The following is a 26409-nucleotide window of genomic DNA, read 5'->3' as shown; positions in this document are numbered from 1 at the left end:
CCGGAACGTAAGTCAATCTTTGAATAAACAGACGAGCCTTGAAGTTGATCAAATAATGATAATCTAAAATATAGTGTTTTCACATGATTATTACATAATGGTTTACAATAATATTACACATCAATTTAAGTCTTCGAATGCAGTTTTTAAACAATATTATACAAGCATGCTGTCTCCAACTCTTGTTCATAAATTAGCATGCAACAGCGGAAGCTCTTAATAATCACCTGAGAATAAACATTCTTTAAACGTCAACAAAAATGTTGGTGAGTTATAGGTTTAACCTATATATTTATCAAATCGTAATAATAGACCACAAGATTTCATATTTCCATTTTTCATAAACATCATCCCATACATAGAGATAAAAATCATTCATATGGTGAACACCTGGTAACCGACATTAATAATATGCATATAGAATATCCCCATCATTTCGGAACTCCCTTCGGACATGATAAAATCGAAGTACTAAAGTAGTTCAAATTCTCTGACTGGGGCTTGTTAGTGCTCATAGATCTATCTTTAGGATTCACGTCAATTAGGTTGTCTGTTCCCTAATTCTTAGATTACCAGACTAAAAAGGGGCATATTCGGTTTAATAAATTCAACCATAGAATGTAGTTTCACGTACTTGTGTCTATTTTGTAAAACATTTATAAAACTACATGTATTCTCATCCCAAAAGATATTAGATTTTAAAAGTGGGACTATAACTCACTTTCACAGATTTTTACTTCGTCGGGAAGTAAGACTTGGCCACGGGTTAATTCACGAACCTATAACAAATGTATACATATATATCAAAGTATGATCGAAATATATTCACAACATTTTTATTACGTTTTAATGATTTAAGTTTGTTAAGTTAGCAGTCCAACGTTAGTAATTTACAACTAGTTGTCCATAGTTAGATGTACAGAAATAAATTATATATTATATCGCATTAATCCACGACCCAGTGTATACAAGTCTCAGGCTAGATCACAGCTCAAAGTATATATATTATTTTGGAATCAACCTCAACCCTGTATAGCTAACTCAAGCATTACTGCATATAGAGTGTCTATGGTTGTTCCCAAATAATATATATAGATGGGTCGATATGATATGTCAAAACATTGTATACGTGTCTATGGTATCCCAAGATTACATAATATATATTAGAATATGAAATGTCCCGTTCTTATTGATTAAAAACGTTCCATATTAATTGATTTCGTTGCGAGGTTTTGACCTCTATATGAGACGTTTTTCAAAGACTGCATTCATTTTAAAACAACCCATAACCTTTATTTCATCAATAAAGGTTTAAAAAGCTTTACTTAGATTATCAAATAATGATAATCTAAAATATCATGTTTACACACGACCATTACATAATGGTTTACAATACAAATATGTTACAACAAAATAAGTTTCTTGAATGCAGTTTTTACACAATATCATACAAGCATGGACTCAAAATCTCTTCCTTATTTAAGTATGCGACAGCGGAAGCTCTTAATAATCACCTGAGAATAAACATGCTTAAAACGTCAACAAAAATGTTGGTGAGTTATAGGTTTAACCTATATATATCAAATCATAATAATAGACCACAAGATTTCATATTTCAATACACATCCCATACATAGAGATAAAAATCATTCATATGGTGAACACCTGGTAACCAACATTAACAAGATGCGTATATAAGAATATCCCCATCATTCCGGGACACCCTTCGGATATGATATAAATTTCGAAGTACTAAAGCATCCGGTACTTTGGATGGGGTTTGTTAGGCCCAATAGATCTATCTTTAGGATTCGCGTCAATTAGGGTGTCTGTTCCCTAATTCTTAGATTACCAGACTTAATAAAAAGGGCCATATTCGATTTCGATAATTCAACCATAGAATGTAGTTTCACGTACTTGTGTCTATTTTGTAAATCATTTATAAAACCTTCATGTATTCTCATCCCAAAAATATTAGATTTTAAAAGTGGGACTATAACTCACTTTCACAGATTTTTACTTCATCGGGAAGTAAGACTTGGCCACTGGTTGATTCACGAACCTATAACAATATATACATATATATCAAAGTATGTTCAAAATATATTTACAACACTTTTAATATATTTTGATGTTTTAAGTTTATTAAGTCAGCTGTCCTCGTTAGTAACCTACAACTAGTTGTCCACAGTTAGATGTACAGAAATAAATCGATAAATATTATCTTGAATCAATCCACAACCCAGTGTATACGTATCTCAGTATTGATCACAACTCAAACTATATATATTTTGGAATCAACCTCAACCCTGTATAGCTAACTCCAACATTCACATATAGAGTGTCTATGGTTGTTCCGAAATATATATAGATGTGTCGACATGATAGGTTGAAACATTGTATACGTGTCTATGGTATCTCAAGATTACATAATATACAATACAAGTTGATTAAGTTATGGTTGGAATAGATTTGTTACCAATTTTCACGTAGCTAAAATGAGAAAAATTATCCAATCTTGTTTTACCCATAACTTCTTCATTTTAAATCCGTTTTGATTGAATAAAATTGCTATGGTTTCATATTGAACTCTATTTTATGAATCTAAACAGAAAAAGTATAGGTTTATAGTCGGAAAAATAAGTTACAAGTCATTTTTGTAAAGGTAGTCATTTCAGTCGAAAGAACGACGTCTAGATGACCATTTTAGAAAACATACTTCCACTTTGAGTTTAACCATAATTTTTGGATATAGTTTCATGTTCATAATAAAAATCATTTTCTCAGAATAACAACTTTTAAATCAAAGTTTATCATAGTTTTTAATTAACTAACCCAAAACAGCCAGCGGTGTTACTACGACGGCGTAAATCCGGTTTTACGGTGTTTTTCGTGTCTCCAGGTTTTAAATCATTAAGTTAGCATATCATATAGATATAGAACATGTGTTTAGTTGATTTTAAAAGTCAAGTTAGAAGGATTAACTTTTGTTTGCGAACAAGTTTAGAATAAACTAAACTATGTTCTAGTGATTACAAGTTTAAACCTTCGAATAAGATAGCTTTATATGTATGAATCGAATGATGTTATGAACATCATTACTACCTTAAGTTCCTTGGATAAACCTACTGGAAAAGAGAAAAATGGATCTAGCTTCAACGGATCCTTGGATGGCTCGAAGTTCTTGAAGCAGAATCATGACACGAAAACAAGTTCAAGTAAGATCATCACTTGAAATAAGATCGTTATAGTTATAGAAATTGAACCAAAGTTTGAATATGATTATTACCTTGTATTAGAATGATAACCTAATGTAAGAAACAAAGATTTCTTGAGGTTGGATGATCACCTTACAAGAGTGGAAGTGAGCTAGCAAACTTGAAAGTATTCTTGATTTTATGTAACTAGAACTTGTAGAATATATGAAGAACACTTAGAACTTGAAGATAGAACTTGAGAGAGATCAATTAGATGAATAAAATTGAAGAATGAAAGTGTTTGTAGGTGTTTTTGGTCGTTGGTGTATGGATTAGATATAAAGGATATGTAATTTTGTTTTCATGTAAATAAGTCATGAATGATTACTCATATTTTTGTAATTTTATGAGATATTTCATGCTAATTGCCAAATGATGGTTCCCACATGTGTTAGGTGACTCACATGCGCTGCTAAGAGCTGATCATTGGAGTGTATATACCAATAGTACATACATCTAAAAGCTATGTATTGTACGAGTACGAATACGGGTGCATGCGAGTAGAATTGTTGATGAAACTGAACGAGGATGTAATTGTAAGAATTTTTGTTAAGTAGAAGTATTTTGATAAGTGTATTGAATTCTTTCAAAAGTGTATAAATACATATTAAAACACTACATGTATATACATTTTAACTGAGTCGTTAAGTCATCGTTAGTCGTTACATGTAAGTGTTGTTTTGAAACCTTTAGGTTAACGATCTTGTTAAATGTTGTTAACCCAATGTTTATAATATCAAATGAGATTTTAAATTATTATATTATCATGATATTAACATGTATGAATATCTCTTAATATGATATATATACATTAAATGTCTTTACAACGATAATCGTTACATATATGTCTCGTTTAAAAATCATTAAGTTAGTAGTCTTGTTTTTACATATGTAGTTCATTGTTAATATACTTAATGATATGTTTACTTATCATAGTATCATGTTAACTATATATATATATCCATATATATGTCATCATATAGTTTTTACAAGTTTTAACGTTCGTGAATCACCGGTCAACTTGGGTGGTCAATTGTCTATATGAAACATATTTCAATTAATCAAGTCTTAACAAGTTTGATTGCTTAACATGTTGTAAACATTTAATCATGTAAATATCAATCTCAATTAATATATATAAACATGGAAAAGTTCGGTCACTACAGAATACATGTATAATACAACATAAGTTAGTTAAGTTATGATTTGTATAGATTTGTTACAAATTTCACGTAGCTACAACAAGTAAAATTATCTAATCTTGTTTTACCCATAACTTCTTTGTTTTAAATCCATTTTTGAGTGAAATTTATGAAATTAAACAGAAAAAGTATAAGTTTATAGCCGAAAATATAGGTTACAAGTCAATATTGTAAGAGGTAGTCATTTCAGTCGAAAGAACGACGTCTTGATGACCATTTTGAAAAACATACTTCCACTTTGAGTTTAACCATGATTTTTGGATATAGTTTCATGTTAATAAGAAAAATCATTTTCCCAGAAGTACAACTTTTAAATCAAATTTTATCATAGTTTTTAATTATCAATCCTAAAACAGCCCCCGATTTTACTACGACGGTGTATGTCCGGTTTTACGGTGTTCTTCGTGTTTCCAGGTTTTAAATCATTAAGTTAGCATATCATATAGATATAGAACATGTGTTTAGTTGATTTTAAGAGTCAAGTTAAAAGGATTAACTTTGTTTGCGAACAAGTTTAGAATTAACTAAACTATGTTCTAGTGATTACATGTTCAAATCTTCGAATAAGATAGTTATATATATATATGAATCGAATGATGTTATGAACATCATTACTACCTTAAGTTTAGTAGGTACACCTACTGGAAGTGACAAAAATTGATCTAGCTTCAAAGGATTCTTGGATGGCTTGAAAGTTCTTGAAGTAGAATCATGACACGAAAACAAGTTCAAGTAAGATTTCCACTCGAAATAAGATTCTTATAGTTATAGAAATTGAATCAAAGTTTGAATATGAGTATTACCTTGAATTAGAAAGATATCTTACTGTAGATAAGACAGATTTCTTGAGATTGGATGATCACTTGAAATGGATTTGCAAGATTGGAAGTAAGCTAGTAAGCTTGAAAGTATTTGTGAAGTATTCTTGATGTGTTCTTGAATGATGATGTTTCTTGATTGTAATTGAAGCTAGGTTGACCTAGATGATCAAAATTACTGAAGTATAGATGTTCTTAAGCTTAGAGAGAGTTAATATGGAGAGAATTTGGATTAGAAAATCAAAGAAATGTGATGTGTGTGTTGTTTGAAAAAAATGCCTAATGCTTAGTCAATATAAGGTTACTAGTTTTTGTTTTCATGATCATAAGTCATGCTAGTTGTCAAATGATGGTATCCACATGTCTTGGTGACTCACAAGGGCTGCTAAGAGCTAATCATTGGAGTGTATATACTAATAGTAAATACATTTAGAAGCTGTGTATTGTACGAGTACGAATACTGGTGTATACGAGTAGAATTGTTGATGAAAATGAATGAGAATGCAATTGTAAGCATTTTTAATAAGTAGAAGTACTTTGATATGTGCCTTGAAGTCTTTCAAAAGTGTATGAATACATCTTAAAATACTACATGTATATACATTTTAACTGAGTCGTTAAGTCATCGTTAGTCGTTACATGTAAGTGTTGTTTTGAAACCTTTAAGTTAACGATCTCATTTAATGTAGTTAACCCATTGTTTATTATATCTAATGAGATGTTAAATTATTACATTATCATGATATTATGATGTATGAATATATCATAATATGATATATATACATTAAAATGTTGTTACAACGATAATCGTTACATATATGCCTCGTTTCGAAATTCTTAAGTTAGTAGTCTTGTTTTACATATGTAGTTCATTGTTAACATACATAATGATATATATGTAATTATCATTTTATCATGTTAAATATAGTGTAACAATACCTTAATATGATACATATGTATTTAGTAAGGCGTTGTTATAACGATAATCGTTATATATATATCGTTTCGAGTTTCTTAACTTAGTAATCTCATTTTTATGTATATAACTCATTGTTAATATACCTAGTGAAATACTTACTTATCATAATATCATGTTAACTATATATATATATATATATATATATATATATATATATATATATATATATATATATATATATATATATATATATATATATATATATATATATATATATATATATATATATATATATATATATATCCATATTTATATCATCATATAGTTTTTACAAGTTTTAACGTTCGTGAATCACCGGTCAACTCGGGTAGTCAATTGTCTACATGAATCCTATTTCAATTAATCAAGTCTTAACAAGTTTGATTGCTTAACATGTTGGAAACATTTAATCATGTAAATTATCAATTTCATTTAATATATATAAACATGGAAAAGTTCGGGTCACTACAGTAACGACTTGATAAATAAAGTGCTCTTGGGAGGCACCCCTTGCTTATCCTTTTAATTTTTAATTTTTAATTCAATTTATTTTTAGTCTACAGATTTATTTTACAGGGCACTAACCCTAAGCGTCGTACTTGCGCTTAGTACTTACTAGTTTGTTGAAATGTATCCAGGTAAAATGCCAAGTTCAAGAGTTTCCTATAGCACAACTAATAGAAAAAAGTGACTACTAGACTCTACTAGTAGTTGAGTGCTCCTTGTTGTTCGGATCTTGACCGGGTCTGAGCTTCCCAAGCTCTATAGAGAGCAGTACAGATCAGCACATGCCTTTGATGGGACAGCTAGGCCCGAGACGTTTAATTCTAGAGAGTGGTGAGGAGGATATCAGTACGGCACCGCCAGCTCCTCCAGTACAATGCTCCAGGTGTTTAGATTCTAGACCCGCTGAGCATCCAGAGCCATTAGAGCCGCATGAGCCACATGTTGTGATTCACCATGGAGCCACCATGAGTGACCCGACTGTCATATGGACATTACTTAGAGATCACTAGAGACTCTACAGAGCTTTCAGAGCATATCTTCAGCGTGAAGGAATGCCCCGGAGTACTCTAGGCCCTTCCTCATTTAGATTAGCATGTTGTGTTCCACCGTCATTACAAGCTACTCCTAGGCACTCTACTCCAGTCTCGGTTCATTCAGTAGCCTCAGCAGTTGCCCCAGTTCTTGCCACTCTAATCACGCCACCTGTTTTATCTGTTTCACCTGCTCCGGTCATTAAGACGGTCCCTATCCATGAGCTACCCGAGGGCTGTCATCTAGTCACAGTCCCTATCACAGTAGAGCTAACTATAGCCCAGATCTTTGATAAAACTGGGAACATCCCTGATGAAGAGCCATTCCCTAGTCTTTCTCACCTAGAGATACCATCATACCTATGTCTAGACACAATATTGGGTCCTGAGTTGGATGAAGGACAACCACTTGAGAATTTGCCAAGATTTGAGGACGAGGACAATATCTTCGGACCTAATGAATACTTCATAGACGCCGCTCTACAAACAGGCCAGGAGAGTATTTCGTAGACTACTTTTATTTTCTTTTAAACTTATCTTTATTATAAAAGCATTGTATAAAAATATATCTAGTGGAAATGCTATCTTTTGTTATTCATGTAGAATTTTATCAAAAAGACTGGTCCTTTCTAGCACTAGGAGCATAGTTCAACCATAGGAAAGCCCAGCATTAGGAGAATAACTTAACCGTAGGGAAGTAATCTGTCCTCAAACCTCTTTCAATTATTACGCACTAGAATCTCTAAGTGTGGGGTAATTCCCGTAACCCACTTACAGATTCTAGAAGATATTGTCCTTAATTTATAAAAGTATTCAAAATATTCTATTTTAGGAAACATTAGGGACAATGTTCTTCTAAGTGTGGGGTATTGGGTAAAAGGTTAAGAACAAGTAGCCGTAAACGCCAAAATTTTTTGAAAAATTATTTTGTCTAAAAAGTAATTAACAAAGAATATTAGGAAAATTCGAAAAATTCTTACCTCGTTTTACCCAAAAGATTCTATAAAATTGTTAGAAATTAGTTTTCGGAATATTCACTAGAACGGAAAGATTAAGCTAAAACTCATGACTTGTGTCAAAAGATTTCTTTCGAAAAAATATGTAAAAGGCTACGCATGACCAAGCACGACCCCATCTTCCAAAAAGTGAGGAATTCTTGGACCCAAAGTACCTGTATGACACATCAAATCTACAATACTTTGTCAATTCATTTGATGAGCGTGCTGGTGTACGGTTTAAGTTAGAACTTGGTTTTGACGTACGTTTCAAGGCCAATGGTTAGTAAGCACCATACGTGATGTAGGTACGATTCTCTTTCCGAAATCATTCTGAATAGAGAAGAAAAAAACCATCCGTTTCCGTTTCCACTCCTCGAATTTAAAACCGACCAACTCACACCAAAGAGTTGATGAATCAGAAAAGACTCACCCCAAATTCACTACCAAAATACACTACCCATTCACCTTCATTCCTTTCCCGCTTTTCAAAAAGATCCAGAGATCAATAAAGAGATAGATCGATCAAATTCACTTCAAAAGCACTTGTTGAAAGTTTCCAAACCCCCAATTGTTTTTGATAGGTCAAACACCTATTTTCGGTGAATTATCACTTCCTCTCTGGGTACCAGGAACAAAGGACAAAAGTTATGAAGAAAGGGTTTGCCAAAAAAAATAAAGAAAATTGAAAGAGCAAAGTCTCTAGTATAAAGGCAAGAAAAACCCGAGAAGTTGCCCAAAGAAGGATTGTCAGAAGAGATAAGAAATTTTTTAGACAAAAGTCTTAGCAAAATCCACATCTTCTGAAGAACTCATTGCGGTATTCAAGCTATTCTCTATCCAAAAAGGGATACTATGAAGAATCAAAATTTATCAATTCTCTTTAAAAATCAAAAGATCCGAATACCTTACACCTTTCCATTAACTCTCAACCAACCCTACAACCCGTATTCTTCTTGAAAGAATGCCTAGGAAGAAGATCAATGACGACCTTACTTAACCGGTGGAGATATCGATGCTTTACCAAGCCTATGATGAAAACTGTTACACGACTGGCTTCTAAGCGACAATACAACTAGATTAGGGCACCCTAAACACTTGAGTGATATGAGTGATCTGATTGTGAGAAGCCTGGTCATGTATACTCTACATCTGAGAGTTGGAAAGTATGCCTTTTTCACCATGGACGCGATTGAAATCTAGCGACTAAACCATCGAAGTTCGAAACATTTTTTAAATTTTTTCAAAAGTGTGACCACTTCTGATGAAAGCATAGAAAAGCATTCAAGGGTGGATGAGGGAGAATCTATTAGAAGAGAACCTTATATTCTCGCTTTTTGCTTGAGGACAAGTAAAGCTAAGTGTGAGGTATTTGATATTGGCCAAAAAGTCACGTTTTTACCCTCGATATTGTGCCCTAAATTAATAAAGTTCCAATTTTTTGGCAAAATAATCGCTTTTTCAGTTAATTTTGTAGATTAAGTAATTACAAAGGCGATGCAAAAAGAATTAAGTAAAACGGAGCTAAAACGAAGATTCTAGAGCGAAAATGGTGAAAGACAAGTTACGACCCAGGAAATCAATTTACGATCTCAGAAAAAAAGCAGACCAGGGCAGCCGTACGGCTTGCCATCCAGCCTGCCATACAACTTGCCACATAAAAAACGGCTTGCCATGCATCCGGGCACAAAAAAACGGCTCACCATGCCATACGGGCATGCCATACGGCCTGCCAGTCGTATGGCAGCTGAGTCCTTGCCTATTTAAGTGGATTTTTGCATTCATTTTTACACACACTCAATTTGTAATTCAATTTATAATTTCAAGTATTTTAGTTAGTTATTAGTAGTAGCTATCTTAGCTTTTATTTTCCAGTGGATATCCCGGCTAGTCCCTACGATCTCGGGCAGATTTCTTCAGCCTTTTCAGGTTTTTATCCAAAACGATTGTCTTATTAATTAAACCTGTATTGTTATCATTTATGTTTAATAATGCGTTGTGATATTGTCATGTTAGCTTAATTAATCTGTATGTTGCCATGATAGAAGTTTGGGTTAGCGTAATTATGTTAAATTAGTACTATTACTGTTGTTATGCTGAACTTGTGACCCCGATAGATTTGTATGCTAGCATCTTAATGATTGACCAACCTAGGTTGTGATCAGGACTTCTCCATCTATATGAACTTAGCTACTTCATAGGATTAAGACCCCTGGTTATACTGAATCTGAAGATTCTATGAACTCGTTATGGCCGAAGTTCCTGAGAGGCATCTAATGTGCTTTTAGGACATAGAACTTAGGAATTGAGACATGAATGACCTAGTATGCCTATTGATTATTCCAAAGAGACTTCTTGGGAGATGTTAAGATGTAGTTAGTACCTTAACTGTGTGACCCAAACCTATTGCATATTCTTGTTTGATTGTTGCCCTAGGATTAAGTCATATCAACTCTTTAGGTATCTATTAGGTTTCTATCTGTTTTACTATCAGTATATCAACTGTAATGTTGTATAATGCCTATATTGGTATGATCTCATTAGTATGATGAAATGGTTGTTAGTTTACATTAATGTTTTGTCAACTTGACCCGACGAACTCATTTCGTTTGTGATTAGTGTTCACTCAACACAACACGTTGTTATTCAGTTATCCAAACTGATAACGAGGGTTAGGATTAGAACCCAACTTACTAATAAACCTTGTGCTTTATGAAGGATAACCTCCGAGGTATAGTCGCCTTTCAATTATACAATGAAGTGACATACTTTTCACTGCTCAACGAGAACTCCGAGAGTCTAGAAATAAGTAGGTCTGTGCAATTGGCTCATCCAACCAGATCTACACCATTCTAATCATAGATTTAAAATAAACATAATTACCTTTCCCTAGCCCAAACTGATATCTTGGTCAACATTTCCCTGATCTGTATATTCCGGATATCTGTAAAGACCCGTCCTAATCCATAAGGACGAATACAATAACATATGATTACATCGCAAGGTAATTGACCTCTATATGATTCATTTTACAAACATTGCCTTCGTTTTTAAAAGATAAACTTCCTTTACGTTGAAAGTTGACGGCATGCATACCATCTCATAATACATCCAACTATAATTGACTTAATAATAATCTTGATGAACTCAACGACTCGAATGCAACGTCTTTTAAAATATGCCATGAATGACTCCAAGTAATATCCTTAAGATAAGCTGATGCACAGTGGAAGATTTCTTTAATACCTGAGAATAAGCATGCTTTAAAGTGTCAACCAAAAGGTTGGTGAGTTCATAGGTTTATCGTAAACAATAAAATTCATCATTTTAATAGACCATCAGATTTAATATTCCCATTTCCCATAACCATTATGCATAAAATTCATTCATATGGATTGAACACCTGGTAATCGACCTTAACAAATTGAATATAGAATATCCTCATCATTCCGGGACAACTTCGGACATGATAAATTTGCCATCATTTCAGGAAAACTTCGGACATGATAAATTCGCCATCATTCCTGGAAAACATCGGGCATGATAAATTCACCATCATTCCAGGAAAACATCGGACATGATAAATTCGCCATCATTCCGGGAAAACATCGGACATGATAAATTCGCCATCATTCCGGGAAAACTTCGGACATGATAAATTCGCCATCATTCCGGGAAAACATCGAACATGATAAATTCGCCATCATTCTGGGAAAACATCGAACATTATAAATTCGCCATCATTCCGGGAAAACATCGGACATGATAAATTCATCATCATTCCGGGAAAACATCGGACATGATAAATTCGCCATCATTCCGGGAAAACATCGGACATGATAAAAAGGGCATATTCGATTTTGATAATTCAACCATAGAATGTAGTTTCAATTACTTGTGTCTATTTCGTAAAACATTTATAAAAGTATTTCATGTATTCGCAGTTCAAAATATATTTCAAAAGCATTTAAAAAACAGTTATAAAAACAACGCATGTATTCTCAGTCCCAAAAATGTAAAGAGTAAAAGGGAATCAAATGAACTCACCATACTGTATTTTGTAGTAAAAATACATATGACGTCATTAAACAAGTGTAGAGTTGGTCTCGGATTCACAAACCTATATCATTTGTATATATATTAAAACATATACTTGCAATCGAACAAATATATATATTATTATTAGTGATATAATGTTTATATTATTAATTTATATATTTCATTATTACTACATAAAAATATAACTTTTGTTATGTTATATGTATCAAATATTTTATATGTATATATTTCATATGTTTGTTAGAATAGTAATTATATTAATACTAAAATAATATTAGTAGTGATTAAATTAATGATAATGATAATACTAGTGTTAATAATAATGATAATAATATTAATGATTTTATTAATAATGATATTAATGATAGTTTTAATGATAAACCTTATAATAATGATAATAACAGTATTTTTTATTAAATTAAATAATTTAACAATAATGATACTGGAAATAATAATTTTTGGTATTAATACTTAATACTAATAATTGTAACAATCCTATTACTAATGGTAACCCTAATAACAATACTTTTATTACTGATAATACTAATAATTCAAAAATGATACTATTATTAATATTAATATAACTTATAGTAACTTTTATTATTTTAATCATAATACTAATAAAAATCCTAATAATATTAATAATAAGAGTGGTACATAGATTAGTAATAATTATCGTAATATTAATTATAATACTTGTAATGATAATAATAATTGATAATGTTAATCATAATAATAACCCTAAGATTTATCATACTTAATAATAATTCTAACAATAATGATATTACTAACAATAATAAACATAATACCAATAATAATAATGATAAAAATAATATTAACAATCATAATAATATTTGTAATAATAATAATAATAATATTAATAATTTGTAAAATTTGAAAACTACCTCCAAATTTCTTTTAAAAAGAAAACTTCTATAACAACCCAACCCGTTAACCTTCCGAAAATGTGCCACAAAAAAAAAAATTCTGGAACAGTTGATCTGGACGGCGTCCAGCACTTAAGACTGGGACGGCGTCCAGCCATCTGGGACGGCGTCCAGATGTACTAAAATATTCTGATCAGTTTTTCGAACACACGCGGGCGAAAACCCGCTTCCCGACACTTTTAAACCAAAACACTTTCACAATAAATTACAACAGTTTAAACTAAGAGTTTTTCACAATAAAAACCGAGTTTTACGACACCGAGCCCACATCGACCCAAAATACCACAAGTGACTATTTCGACCCATTAGTTTATACAAAAACATAGACCGAGCATGGGATTGGGGACACGCTACCCAATCCTAATCAAATCCAAAAGCAAGTCTTCTAAAGCAACTACGCAAATCCACTAGTCCCCGCGCTTACCCGAGCCACCGCATCCGTGCAATCTATAAAAATGTAAACAACGAGAGGGTAAGCTAACGCTTAGTGAGTGAGAATATACTACATACATATATATGCATAAAATGAAATGCGCATCACTAACACACAAATACGAGTCACATACCGCAATCCAAACATAACTAAGCAATGTTATACCTAACGTACCACCAAGTCAAATCGCAAGATTAGTTACAACAATATAAGTAAATACGCGTACATAAATGGGTAACCAAACTACAAGGTTAACCCCTTAACCTCAATCATATGAACATTGGCCGAACAACCCGAGCCTTAGTGAATTCGCATAACCCGAAATTCACTCCTCCACCAATTCAACAACCGAGGTTGGCCGTACCACCCGAGACTTAATAAATTCAGACAACCCGAAATTCATTACCTCATCAATAAGATGACCGCACAACCCTAGTCATCATGAATCTGCACTACCCGAGATTCACTTCTCAATACCAAAACCCACGGTCACGGGATTATAAAATCCACCACATCGGGGTCATCCACATCAAAACAATATCAACCCTTCGCCATTGGGGTTATAACATCCAAATCACAACCACGTATGATAACGTGCACACAAAACGTGCATCACACCAAAGGTAATCAACCAAAACGCACAACCGTGCCAATTGGACTCATACAAAAGCCCATCTAGTCCACCTATATGTGAAGTGAGCTCTATAGCCGAGAATCACTTCACCCGACCCGCACCCATCCTACACATACATATGCACATAGGATATTAACACTTACCTTGTCGCCTTGATGAATGCTTCAAAATAAACTGCCACGCGCTAATGGAAAGTACCTATTCCATTATCACAAATACAACAACACAATTAGGGTTGACTTACAAACCAACCCAATTTACCCTTAGTGCAATTTCGACCCAAATGCACTTCCAAGCACAAACCACGCCATAACTAACCAATAGTCACTAACACGAGTGAAAATGGTCCTAACACACCAATTAAACCCGAACACAAGTGTTAAACACGTGTCATACCCATTTTGACACCAAAACCCTAATTTTGACCCATTTCAAAATTAGTTAGCCAAACTCACCCAAAAGAGTTTCACCACTTCCATAATCACTAAACCTAGTGATTCAACTCAAGATCTAAGCCTAATCAAGGCCAAATCGTCAATCGACCCAAAACCCGCCAAGTGACAAGAATAACAAGTCACTATAAACCCATTTCATCATCTAAAAGGGTTTTACAACAAACTAGCTCAAAACCCTAAATTGAATATCAAATCTAAACAATGAAATTCGGAGTTTGAGCTTACCAATACCACCACAACGTAGCTAGGAGCGAGATGAACAACTTTAGAACCCGAGCTTTTGCGAGAATCTGACTCCTTCTTCTCCAAATCCACCTCTCTCTCTCTCTAAAACTCATACTCTCTCACTAGAACAAGATGAGAGTGTTTGTGTGGGTGTTAGTGGAGCAAATGAGGCTCCTAGAACTGATCTTGTGGCCTTAACTCGTTCTATAAGTGAAAATACCATTTTTGCCCCTCTAAAAATCTTAAAATAACCCAGCTGGCCCGACAGACAAACTGGACGGCGTCCCAATTTCTGGACGGCGTCCAGCCTTTAACATCTGGACGGCGTCCCACCATCCTGGACGGCATCCCAAACAACAAAAAAGTCAGAAACAGGAATAGGGTCTTACAACTTCCGGAACCGGACTCGAACCCGTGACCTCCTGGATACCCGCTAACACTCTTTACCAATGATCCGTTTGTTTTTTTCTGATTAATATCATGACTGTCTAATATTTAATCCGTATTATTTGTTTTCCACTTCTTCTTCTTCAATTCAAATCGACCAACAAATTTCCAGAATTCAGTTAACAATTTTATGATATCATTTAAGACTTGTAACAATCATAGAATTAGATAGGGGTGTCCTTGATTAAAAAAACCAAAAAAAAAAAGAAAAAAAAAGAGATGAAGAACAGCTTCCTGTTCGTCGAAATAAAAAATAAAAAAAAAATATAAACTCAAAATTAAACTTCGATTTTTAGAACGTTTGAGACAGATTATAACATGAAAAAAATTCCAAATCCTTCCTACAAACTTTAGAAATCATCAATTGATCCTGAAACATCAAAACGAATCTAAATTTTAAGATGAACACGACTGTTTGACTTTTTAAATAAAAGTTTGACTTCAACAATTCATCTTCGTTTCTAAAAATTGGAAGATGAGGTTTTAAAGAAAGATTTACCAACTAATTCCTAACCAAACTGCGTTTTTACATTTTTAAATTTGTTTTGAAATCAAGGTTTTGGTTATTGTGGTTCTGTAAAGAGTTGAACGAGCTGTACTGCATTCTTTTGGTTTAAATTCGTTGGGATAATAGCTGTAAGGCTTTTTGGGATTTGGTAACTGATAAGATAAAATCAATTGGATTCTATAATACATAAAGTGATCGTGTCTCAGTGATTACAGATAGATAAATACAAGGAAGATAAATAAAATATAAAACAGATAATAACATGTAACTAATTTTGTTTTAATTATGTTTGAAATTTTATCCTACTGGTGAACGAGTGGGAGACAGGAACAAAAATATAGTACAGATTGATGTATGCGTTAAACAGAATTCAATCCTATTTTTGATTTTTATATATAAACATTAATATTATTAATTACTAATTGTAAATATATTAATAATATTAATACTTTTAATAATACTAAAAATAATAATACTAATATTAATATTAAGTATATTGATAGTTATTAATAATAACGTTAATAATGATAATAGTATTAATGGTAAAGATAACAATAATAATTTTTAAGAATGATAATAATATGATAATATTAATAATAATAATGATAACTATAATAATAATAATGACAAAAATTATAATTTACTACTAAGTATAATAATAATGATATTAATATTAATATTATTATTTATTTTACTCATATAACAACTATATTATAATTTGTAAGTAAATTTAAGATTTTGATACTACATTCTATTAATTATGTAATATTTAATAGTTATCTATCTTACTTTTGAATATTTAATTTATATACATTTTAATATATGTATATATATTATTATATAACACATGTTTGCATATGTAAATTTGACAACATTACTAATGTTATATATTTACTAAAGATATTATGTTAAGAATAGATATTATAATTTAAACACATATTATTTATACGTTTAGAATATGTATAGAATAATATTTATACATAGAAATCATGTATATATAGATATAGATTTATTATAGCATAAACATTCTGCTTTTTATTTACATATTTGATTCTAAGTTTCAATTATACTTTTAATATTTCTAAATATTATACATACTTTCATATATATATATATATATATACATATTTGTTTACAATTGTTCATGAATCGTCGGAAACAGTCAAAGGAAAATTTGAATATATGAACATAGTTTCCCAAAATTTTCGAGACTCAATATTACAGACTTTGCTTATCGTGTCGAGATTATATAAAGATTTAGTTTAAATTTGATCGAAAATTTTTGGGTCGTCACAATATCCCTCCATCTTTTATCTAGGTAATTTAACCAAAGACAATTATCCACTTGCTCTTTAATTCGTTAAACCGTTCAAAAGTACAACCCAGGTTAACTTACACCTTCTACCTTAGAAAGTCAAAATTAAATTTAGGCCCCGCAAAATATAAATAATAAACCACTGTTCTCCCCCTTGATTAGCTGATTCTGATGTCTTGCGGCCTAACGACACCGCATAAATAAAACCGTCCGTTTCGGTTATATCAAGAGGGTAACGAGTTTTTAGCGCAGTTGCCGGGGAATCGAATATTTTAATTGAGAAAGATTTTAAATAGACAAAAGTTTTATTTGGTGGTGTCTAAGAAAGACAATTATACACGAACTTGGTTGTTGGATTTTCTGAACAGTCTCCAATTATATTGGAACCAAAAGGATCTTGCCTCTCCATAGTCAATCTGGCCACTTAGGTACGAAGTAATTTGTGAGAAATCCTATCAATTATAATATCCTATAAGGTTAGCAACCAAATTTCAAGAATAATTGTTTTAATTAAATTATCGATCCTTTTAGTTAATTAATATTTCCTAAAAGTTACTTTTTCAAGTCTTTTAAACAGAAAAGCTTAAAAAATGGAACAACAAATCACCCTTGTTTCTATGCAAAAATCATTCTTAGAAGAAAGAGGAGGACCAGTCACATTAGGAACTGAAGGAATTACTGAAATCAGTTCACATATGATCAAATTGGTCAGTATGATCTGTAAATTTCAAGAATTTCTGACTGACGATCCAAACTTTCACCTAAATAAATTTATCAGTCTGGTGGCTCTTTTAAGAAGGAAGAGAGAAGAAAAACATTTTGAAACTTCACCTTTTCCAATATTCTTTGTCTACACACGCTTTAACATGGTTTGATGAGCTTAAACCAAATTCAATACATTCGTGGGAGGAATCAGCCACAAAGTTTTTTAACAAATTTTATCCACCTTCCTTACAAACCTGTTTAAGAAATGACATCACAAACTTTTCTCAAAAAGAAAACGAGTCATTGTGTCTAGCATGGAATAGAGTATAGGGGATGCTTGAAAGATGTTCTAATCATTCGTTAAGTCTATGCAACTTGGTGCCAGACTCAATTGATCATTTATTTTTCGTATGCCCGTTTTCATCTCAGGTATGGAACCAAGTTTTGGCTCTTTGGCAATTCCAGTATTCGGTGAATATTTGGAGAGATGTAATTTTTCAGCTAGGGCCAATCGCCTCAAAGTTTGAGCTCTAATCATCGTGTCTAAAATCTTACTCGGAGCCTTGGTTTACTTTATTTGGCAAGAGCGAAACTTACGCACGTTCAAGAAGAAGTCGCGTAAAGTTGAGCAAGTTTTTCAAATCATTTACTCTATGACCAGATTGAAGATCATGGCTTTGAACTGGAAGTCCACAACAATGGTGGCCGAGATGAAGAAAATTTGGAATATTGCTTAATGTTTTATCTTTTTAGTTGTTTATTTATGTCTCAAGCCCTTGGGCTTGTGGTTTTAGCTTTATATAGCTTTGGATATGGTTTGTTTAGTTGTATAATTATGAGGCTTGTCTTGTAATCATCTAAACGCTCTTGTTATTTTTGGTTGATATATATTTATCGGGTGCATACCCTTTACCAAAAAAAATCTAGGCTGGTTTCCAGCACATAAACTACTAATATTATCATGAAAGTATAATCAACTAACGTTTCTCGCATGCAAATCAAAAACACAATCAATCAATTATTCAAGATTATGACTCAATTTCAGGTTAATTAAGTGTCCCTCTTTAACCTCACATTTACTTTAGCTAGCTAATCAATTCAATCACAATTGTCTAATTACACTGGTGTCCCACATGCAATCTAACAATATCTAAATTATATTCCAATAACTTAGTAAAGTTCATCAATCTTATTAATTGTTGTTAATTCAACCAACAAACTTGTAATCAAATCTATTAATAAGCATAAGTAACGGTGGATCTTAAAGCAAACATAATCAAGAACAGTTATCGATTATATAAATCAAAGAATTAATAATCCATCACCTAGGTTCAATCATCTAAGTGGATACAAAAGATTTAGCTATACATAATCATACAAAAGATAAATAAATACAAGGATAAACAAAAATTCATCATAGAATTAATCAAGAATAAGAAATTAAAGTTACCAATGATTAAATCTTGTTACAATTAAATTCAAGTGATAAAAACCCAAGCACAATAGTGAAAAAGCTCTGAAATTTGACCCTGAACCCCAAGAATTCGTAAATAAGAAGCTTATCAAAAAGTTAGGGTTCAGTGGGGTATTTATAGATGGAAATTCAGACCCCTAAACCGCCTCAACCTCGTGACCGCGACATAGAACCTTGTGACTGCGAGATTCATTAGATCCAAGTTCGCGACCACGAACTGCTAAATGGTGAATGCGAAGTTACATTTTTATTACTTCAACTTATGTTACTGTTTCACGCTCGTAATACACAACTTCGCACCCGAAACCAACCAACTCGTGACCGCGACCTTAAGCATCGTGACCGCAAAAATTCTTCACCGAACAGCACTTATCTTTTATATCTTGTTTTGCTTTGTCTCGATCTCGTTTGATGCTGAAACAGTGTTGAAATCATCCGAAATGCTTACAATAAGACTTCTTGAACTCAAAACACTAAAAGTCGATATCGATATATATTTTTTTTGGAAGGTTTATTCTATTTAATTAATTATTTATGCAATTATATGCTTATTTTTGTATAAAATTCTAAATAAATAATATATACAGTATAAAATCAATATATAAATTTTTATATGATCTTTACAAAAGGTATGACTTATAAAAATTGAAAACCTAATTATTTGGGTCGAATTAGTGTCTTATATATAATTAAACTTGTATTGATGTAAACCAAGAATTTAAAATAAGAATAAATATAAAATAAATACAAAAACGTAAAACAAAAATTTGTATAATTTTGTACAGTTAAGTATACTTAAATAAGTTTATAATAATTATATTTATAATTTTTGGATATTTATTAGAATTAAAAAAATTAATACATAATTATATATATTTCGGCTTAAATTAATATATAAACTATAATTATTAATTGAATATTATTATTAATAAATATTTGATCAGTAAATAATGTGAAATACAAAATTCAATAATTATCTAATCATTTAATTAATAATTTAGTTATTTTTATTCATTATTTAATTATCAAATTAATATCCTAATAATTATCTTGTAAATAAAGAAACAAATAATAATATAATTATATAATATCTATTATTCATTTATATTATATAATTAGGTAACAAGATAATGTAAAGATTATGATTAATATTTAATCTAATACTATTACCTAATAATAATAACTTAAACTATTATAATTATAAGATACATATAAAATAATAAAACATTTATTTAAATAATAAAACATTTAAATAATTATACTTATATGTATATGAACTATATTATTATTGAATTAACTTAATGATGTATTGTATTCCTATATACACATCAAATGTGGAAACTATAATCATACCGATAACGTATAACTTGTACGAACTTTTTCATTACTTACGGTCACGTGGGTGATGTCTAGGTTGTCATGATGCGAATAAGGTTTTGAATTAAAGGAAAGGTTGTAGACTTATAGTCCAACTGAAAGTTCTAGACTCCCAGTTACATCTGGTCATCCCTTGACTTACTTGATAGCACCGAGGTTCGGGCAAGTTTGAACAACGTCTAAACTTGATTATAGTGGACACAAACTTGTTAAACAAACTTAACAGCTCATAAGATTCTTATGAACTCTTACTTGTCGAATTGAACAAACAAATGACCAAACTTATATCTCTAGGTTGAGATCCCAGTCGTTTACTCCCTTTCATTCTTCTCTTTCATGGAATAACTACACTTGCTGCTAAGATGAACTTCATAGCCCCGCTTTTTACTATTTCATAATTATTTTACAAACTTTGGGGTGAGACATATGCTTGCTTTTAAACTGTTTTACGCTTTAGACACAAGTGCTTAAACTATAACTGTGCTGCCATGCTATGTTTCATGCTAAATCTCTGCCATGATATCGTTAGTTGCTATGCATAACGCAAACTTAATTATTGTGAGTAGGACTATTGAGTCAACGTCTCTATCCAGGTGACCATTGGTCAATGGATATATAATAATGATTTAATGACTCGAACGAATAAAGTGTTATGGGGTAAATTTGTTTAGTTTCGATATCATATACTTCGGCACTACTTTTAACTGATATGGCTATATCAACTGTTTTATAACTAAATCTTATGGTCTAATAACACTGGTAAATACCGATAAACCTATGAATTCACCAACCATTTTTGGTTGACACTTTAAGCATGATTTGTCTCCGGTGATAACTAGCTTTGCTACTACTTGGTGCTATGCTGCTACTTGGGGCTGCATTTACTATTTACATTTATGCATTGAAACAATTACAATTTACATTTTGGATTTTTATATGTAATAACTATTTATTTCCGCTGCAACATTAATTATGGTTTTTAATAAAAACGTCTCATTTAGAGTCGTTCTCTCTTATGCACTTTTGTTATGGTATTGATTAGTCACATTTACCCCCGGTTCCATTTAGGGGGTGTGATAGATTGGTATCAGAGCCAGGTTGTTATAGAGAAATAGGATTGCATTTTATGTGTGCCTTAAGTGCTAGTGAGGGTAACTTAGCGATCTTTAGGACTATAACCTTTCCTGCCTTAGTTTTAAGTTCTTTTCATCTATATCTTACTTGGTGCATTTACATCTTCCTTAGAACCTATCTAATCCTCCTTCTTTCTCTCTTTTAGGATGTATAACCGTAATCCGATCATCATTTCTGACTTCGAATCCGAAGGATCAGTCAACTCACCAACCTACACTTCTGCTACTCCACCTGCATCACCGGTTTATGTTCCTGCTACACCACCTGCATCACTACTCTATGAGCCCGCTACTCCACCACATTCATCACCTACTGAAGAGCCCCAACTTGATGCTAACTATGATGGGGATGATGAGAAAGAATAAATTGTGGAGGAAATAATTGGGGAGGAAGAAGAAGAAAAGGTGGAGGTATTTGTGGAAGAGGTAATCGAGGAATAAGAGGAACCTTCCGAGGAAGAACTCGAGGAAGAATCTGAGCCCAAGAAGGAGTCTGAGCCTCTTGTTGTCTTAGGTCCCTCTTTAAAGAAGAAAGAACCTGAGACACCTACTGTTGATACCCCTAGTCCTTCCAAGAAGCCTACCACAACTGACTTGGCTATGATAGTAGAACGACAGGACAAGTTAGAAAATGAGCAAAAGAGTCTGTTTGATGCCTTGTCAGTTATTCTAAAGGATAAATGTGAGAAGAATAAAGTGGTAGAAAAGTTTATGAAGTATTTCCAAGATCTACTTTAGGATAAAGAGCAAGTATCTGTTCATGCCCAATTGGCTAGAGTTGAGGAGAGTCAAGGCCAGTTGAGCAAAATCATGGTAGACATTAAGGCACTCCAAGAAAAGAAGTATAAGGACTTTGAAGACTTCATGGACTTGTTTAATTAAACAGCAACAATATGATCATGTCCTCCTAGTTTATGCATTTTGTTTTCATATTCATTGTAAAGGCTTTTGCGTAAAGTACTTTTCCTGTTTCCTCATGTAATAAAAGATATTAGTTATCTTCGTGAAATTTAATGAATTTAAGTGTTTTGTTATATCTTGTTATTTCCCTTATCTATCTTACTATGTGTTGTGTGAATCTTGTGCAAACTTATAACTTATTAGCACCATAAACTCTTCAACTAATACTTATTTTTGTATTGAAGAAAAATGGCCCGTGGTGCTGCAATAAACATTCCAAATGTTACTCTTACTGCCACACAGTTTCAACAACTCCTCGCTGCTGCCCAAGGCAACAACAACAATCAACTTAACAATAATCAAGGAAATATAAATCCTCCTAACTCATGTACTTATAAAGAGTTCATGAACTGCAAGCCTCCGTCCTTTAAAGGAAATGAAGAAGCCGTTGAACTAACCCAATGGTTCGAGAAACTCGAATCTATATTTTGAATCTTTAATTGTGGAGATGCTGACATGGTTAAGTATGTTACCAACACTTTAGCCGGTCTTGTCTTGACCTGGTGGAATGCTTATGCCGAAACTGCGGGAATTGATGCTGTCAATGATATCCCATGGCCTGTCTTGAAGAGGATAATGACAGATAAATTCTGCCCAAGTAACCAAATCCAAAAGCTGGAAGTTGAATTTTGGGAATTAAAGGTCAAGGGCACTGATATTGAAGCTTACACCAACCGATTTCTAGAATTAGCTACCTTATACCCGGATATGATACCTACCGAGCAAAAGAAGATAGAGAGGTATATGGAAGATGTTCCTGAAGAAATTTAGGGAAATGTGATAGCTACAGGTAAAGAGACTATAGATGGGGTAATTCTAATGGCTCGGAATCTAATGATGGCAAAGAGGAGAAGGACGGCTGCCAATAAACAAGCAGAGGTCAAGGCTAATGAGGGAAGGAGGAAGTTTGAGCCAGCTCAAGGTTCAAATCAGGGTACAAATAAGAAGGCTGCTGATAGTTCAAGAAATGGCTATGCTGGAACAAACCTCCCCGTGCTCATTGTGATAAGCACCACTTTGGAAAGTGTTTGGCTGAATGCTCCAAGTATAAGAAGGTGGGACACATATCTAAGTACTTCTGGTCCACGTTTCAAACCCTGAAAAATCCTGCAACTAAGGTCAAAACAACCACCCTTACCTGCTATAATTGTGGTGAAGTGGGGCATTTCCGCAACTAGTGTCCGAAGAACAAGGGTAATACTGGTAATTCCAAGAACCGTGCTTTTGTGATGACTGCCGAGGAAGCCCGTGATGATGATGAAGTTATAATGGGTACGTTTCTTGTTAACAACTGATATGCTACTATTTTATTCGATATCGGTTCTGATAAAAGTTATGTGTCTACTAAATTTTGTGCTTTATTCACTGAAAAACCACAAGCCTTAGAAATTAAGCATCTTATAGAAGTAGTAAATGATAAGGTTATGAAAGTAGACATCGTTTATAAAAATTGTAATCTGATTCTAGCCAACAAACACTTTAAGATCGACTTACTTCTAGTCGAGTTAGGAAGCTTCAATGTAGTTGTGGGAATGGATTGGTTACGTCCATTGCGAGCTGCAATCATGTGTTACGAGAAAACCATTAACATTCCTCTTGAGAATGCTAAAACCCTAATCATTCAAGGAGAGATGTTGTAACGACCCTACTTTTTCCGTTATCTTTTACCGTTAATTATTTAATGACCGTTAATTATTATTCGTGCCACGTCATTTCTATGACCTATATTATTATTTTTGTAATAATATATTTATTCTTATGTTCTATGTGAATATTTGTATTCATATTTTAAATTATACGTTTCTACGTGTCGCGAATTTCTATCCGGCGAATCTTTTCGGTTTTCAAATCAACGGTCGAGTTTTTAGGATATTTAAATCCTAATTATTTTAAATATGATATTTTAAGATCATATTATTATATATAGTATTTATATTTATTCTTTCGTCGCGTATTTGTTATCTCTCCGAATTTTAATCGCGTAAGCGTGTTTTCGCATTTCGGGGTTCGTTCGGACTTTCGGGCCACAAGGAAATAACATTTTAGTAATTTAGGATAAGTGGGGCACACCCCACTACAAAATTTGGCTGAAGCATCATGGGGGAGGGAGTAAACTCCCTTGATTCTTCCATTTAGAAATTTCATTTTTCATTTACACATTATTTCAAAACCTAACTATTTTTGTGCTCTCTCCTCTCTTCTCCCTTTCCCCTTGCTGTCGCCAATACCACCACCATCATCATCATCCTTCATCAAATCATTGCTTGGACCAAGAAATAATTAACACCAACGCGTTCCTCATTCCGTTCTCTACGCGATTATACTTGTTGATTATTGATTAGGGTATAAACCCTAACCCTAGAACTTTTAATTTTTCTTTATTTTTCTGTATTTGATGTCTATTTTAATAGTATGATGATTACTTGTTATTGTAATGGTGTTTGTATGCGTAGAATTACTCAAAAACACATGTTTTCGGTTTGATAAAATTGGGACAGCAACTATTTCATGTACTTATAATATTGTGACTGATATAAAAGTTAAAATAAAGTAGCTAGATGAGTTCCTCTCATCAACACATTGATTTAGACTCCGTATTCATGTCGTTTCGTTTTCCGGAGCCCTAGATATGATCAAAATGATATTTTGTTAAGATTGAAGTGTGATATTGGTATGAACCAGGTTTTCTCCGACTTTGTGACCATGTTTGGTGACTTTAGGGTGTGTTAGTGTGTTAGGATCAATGATGGGACGAACTTTCGTGTTCGGGTCATCTAAATCCGAGCCACGAATCACCCGTTACGTCTAAAACACGATTTTGATTGAATTAAAGTTTCAAGTGGTGTCATGGCTGATCACCACGACTTGTGGGCTGTTCTTGGTGTGTTCTTGAGTGTACCAAAGTGTTGGGTGGTTTGATTAGGCGGAGATATATGTAAGGCTCGCCGAAAACCGACACCCGGGGCTCAGGATACGACCCGATGAACTTTTGATATAAAACTTATGACTAATTATTAAACTTATGATATAAATAATGAATTTTATTATCAATTAATTACTTATGATATAAAAAGTAATTATTAAAATTTTAAGACTTATGATATATATTTATTATATCATTTAATTATTACTTATGAATTAATTAACATTTTAATTAAACTCATGATTAATAATACTTTTATTATTAACGGAAAATACTTATGATAAGTATTAAACATATATTATGAGATTATTATAATAAGACTTATAATAAGGATTAATTAATTATTTAATTATTATAAGGCTTAGTATTTATTTATTTATAATTTAATTATTAAATACTTATGATTTAATAATTATAATTGGAAACTTATGATATGATTAATAATTCATTATTAATTAATAATACTTATGATATGATTTAAAACTTATTATTAATTAATAATACTTATATTATGATTAATATGTAATTAATTAATTAAATACTTATG

The sequence above is a fragment of the Rutidosis leptorrhynchoides genome, chromosome 1 (genome assembly GCF_046630445.1).
Source record: "Rutidosis leptorrhynchoides isolate AG116_Rl617_1_P2 chromosome 1, CSIRO_AGI_Rlap_v1, whole genome shotgun sequence".
Lineage (NCBI taxonomy): Eukaryota > Viridiplantae > Streptophyta > Magnoliopsida > Asterales > Asteraceae > Rutidosis > Rutidosis leptorrhynchoides.
This window is presented reverse-complemented; position numbering follows the sequence as displayed.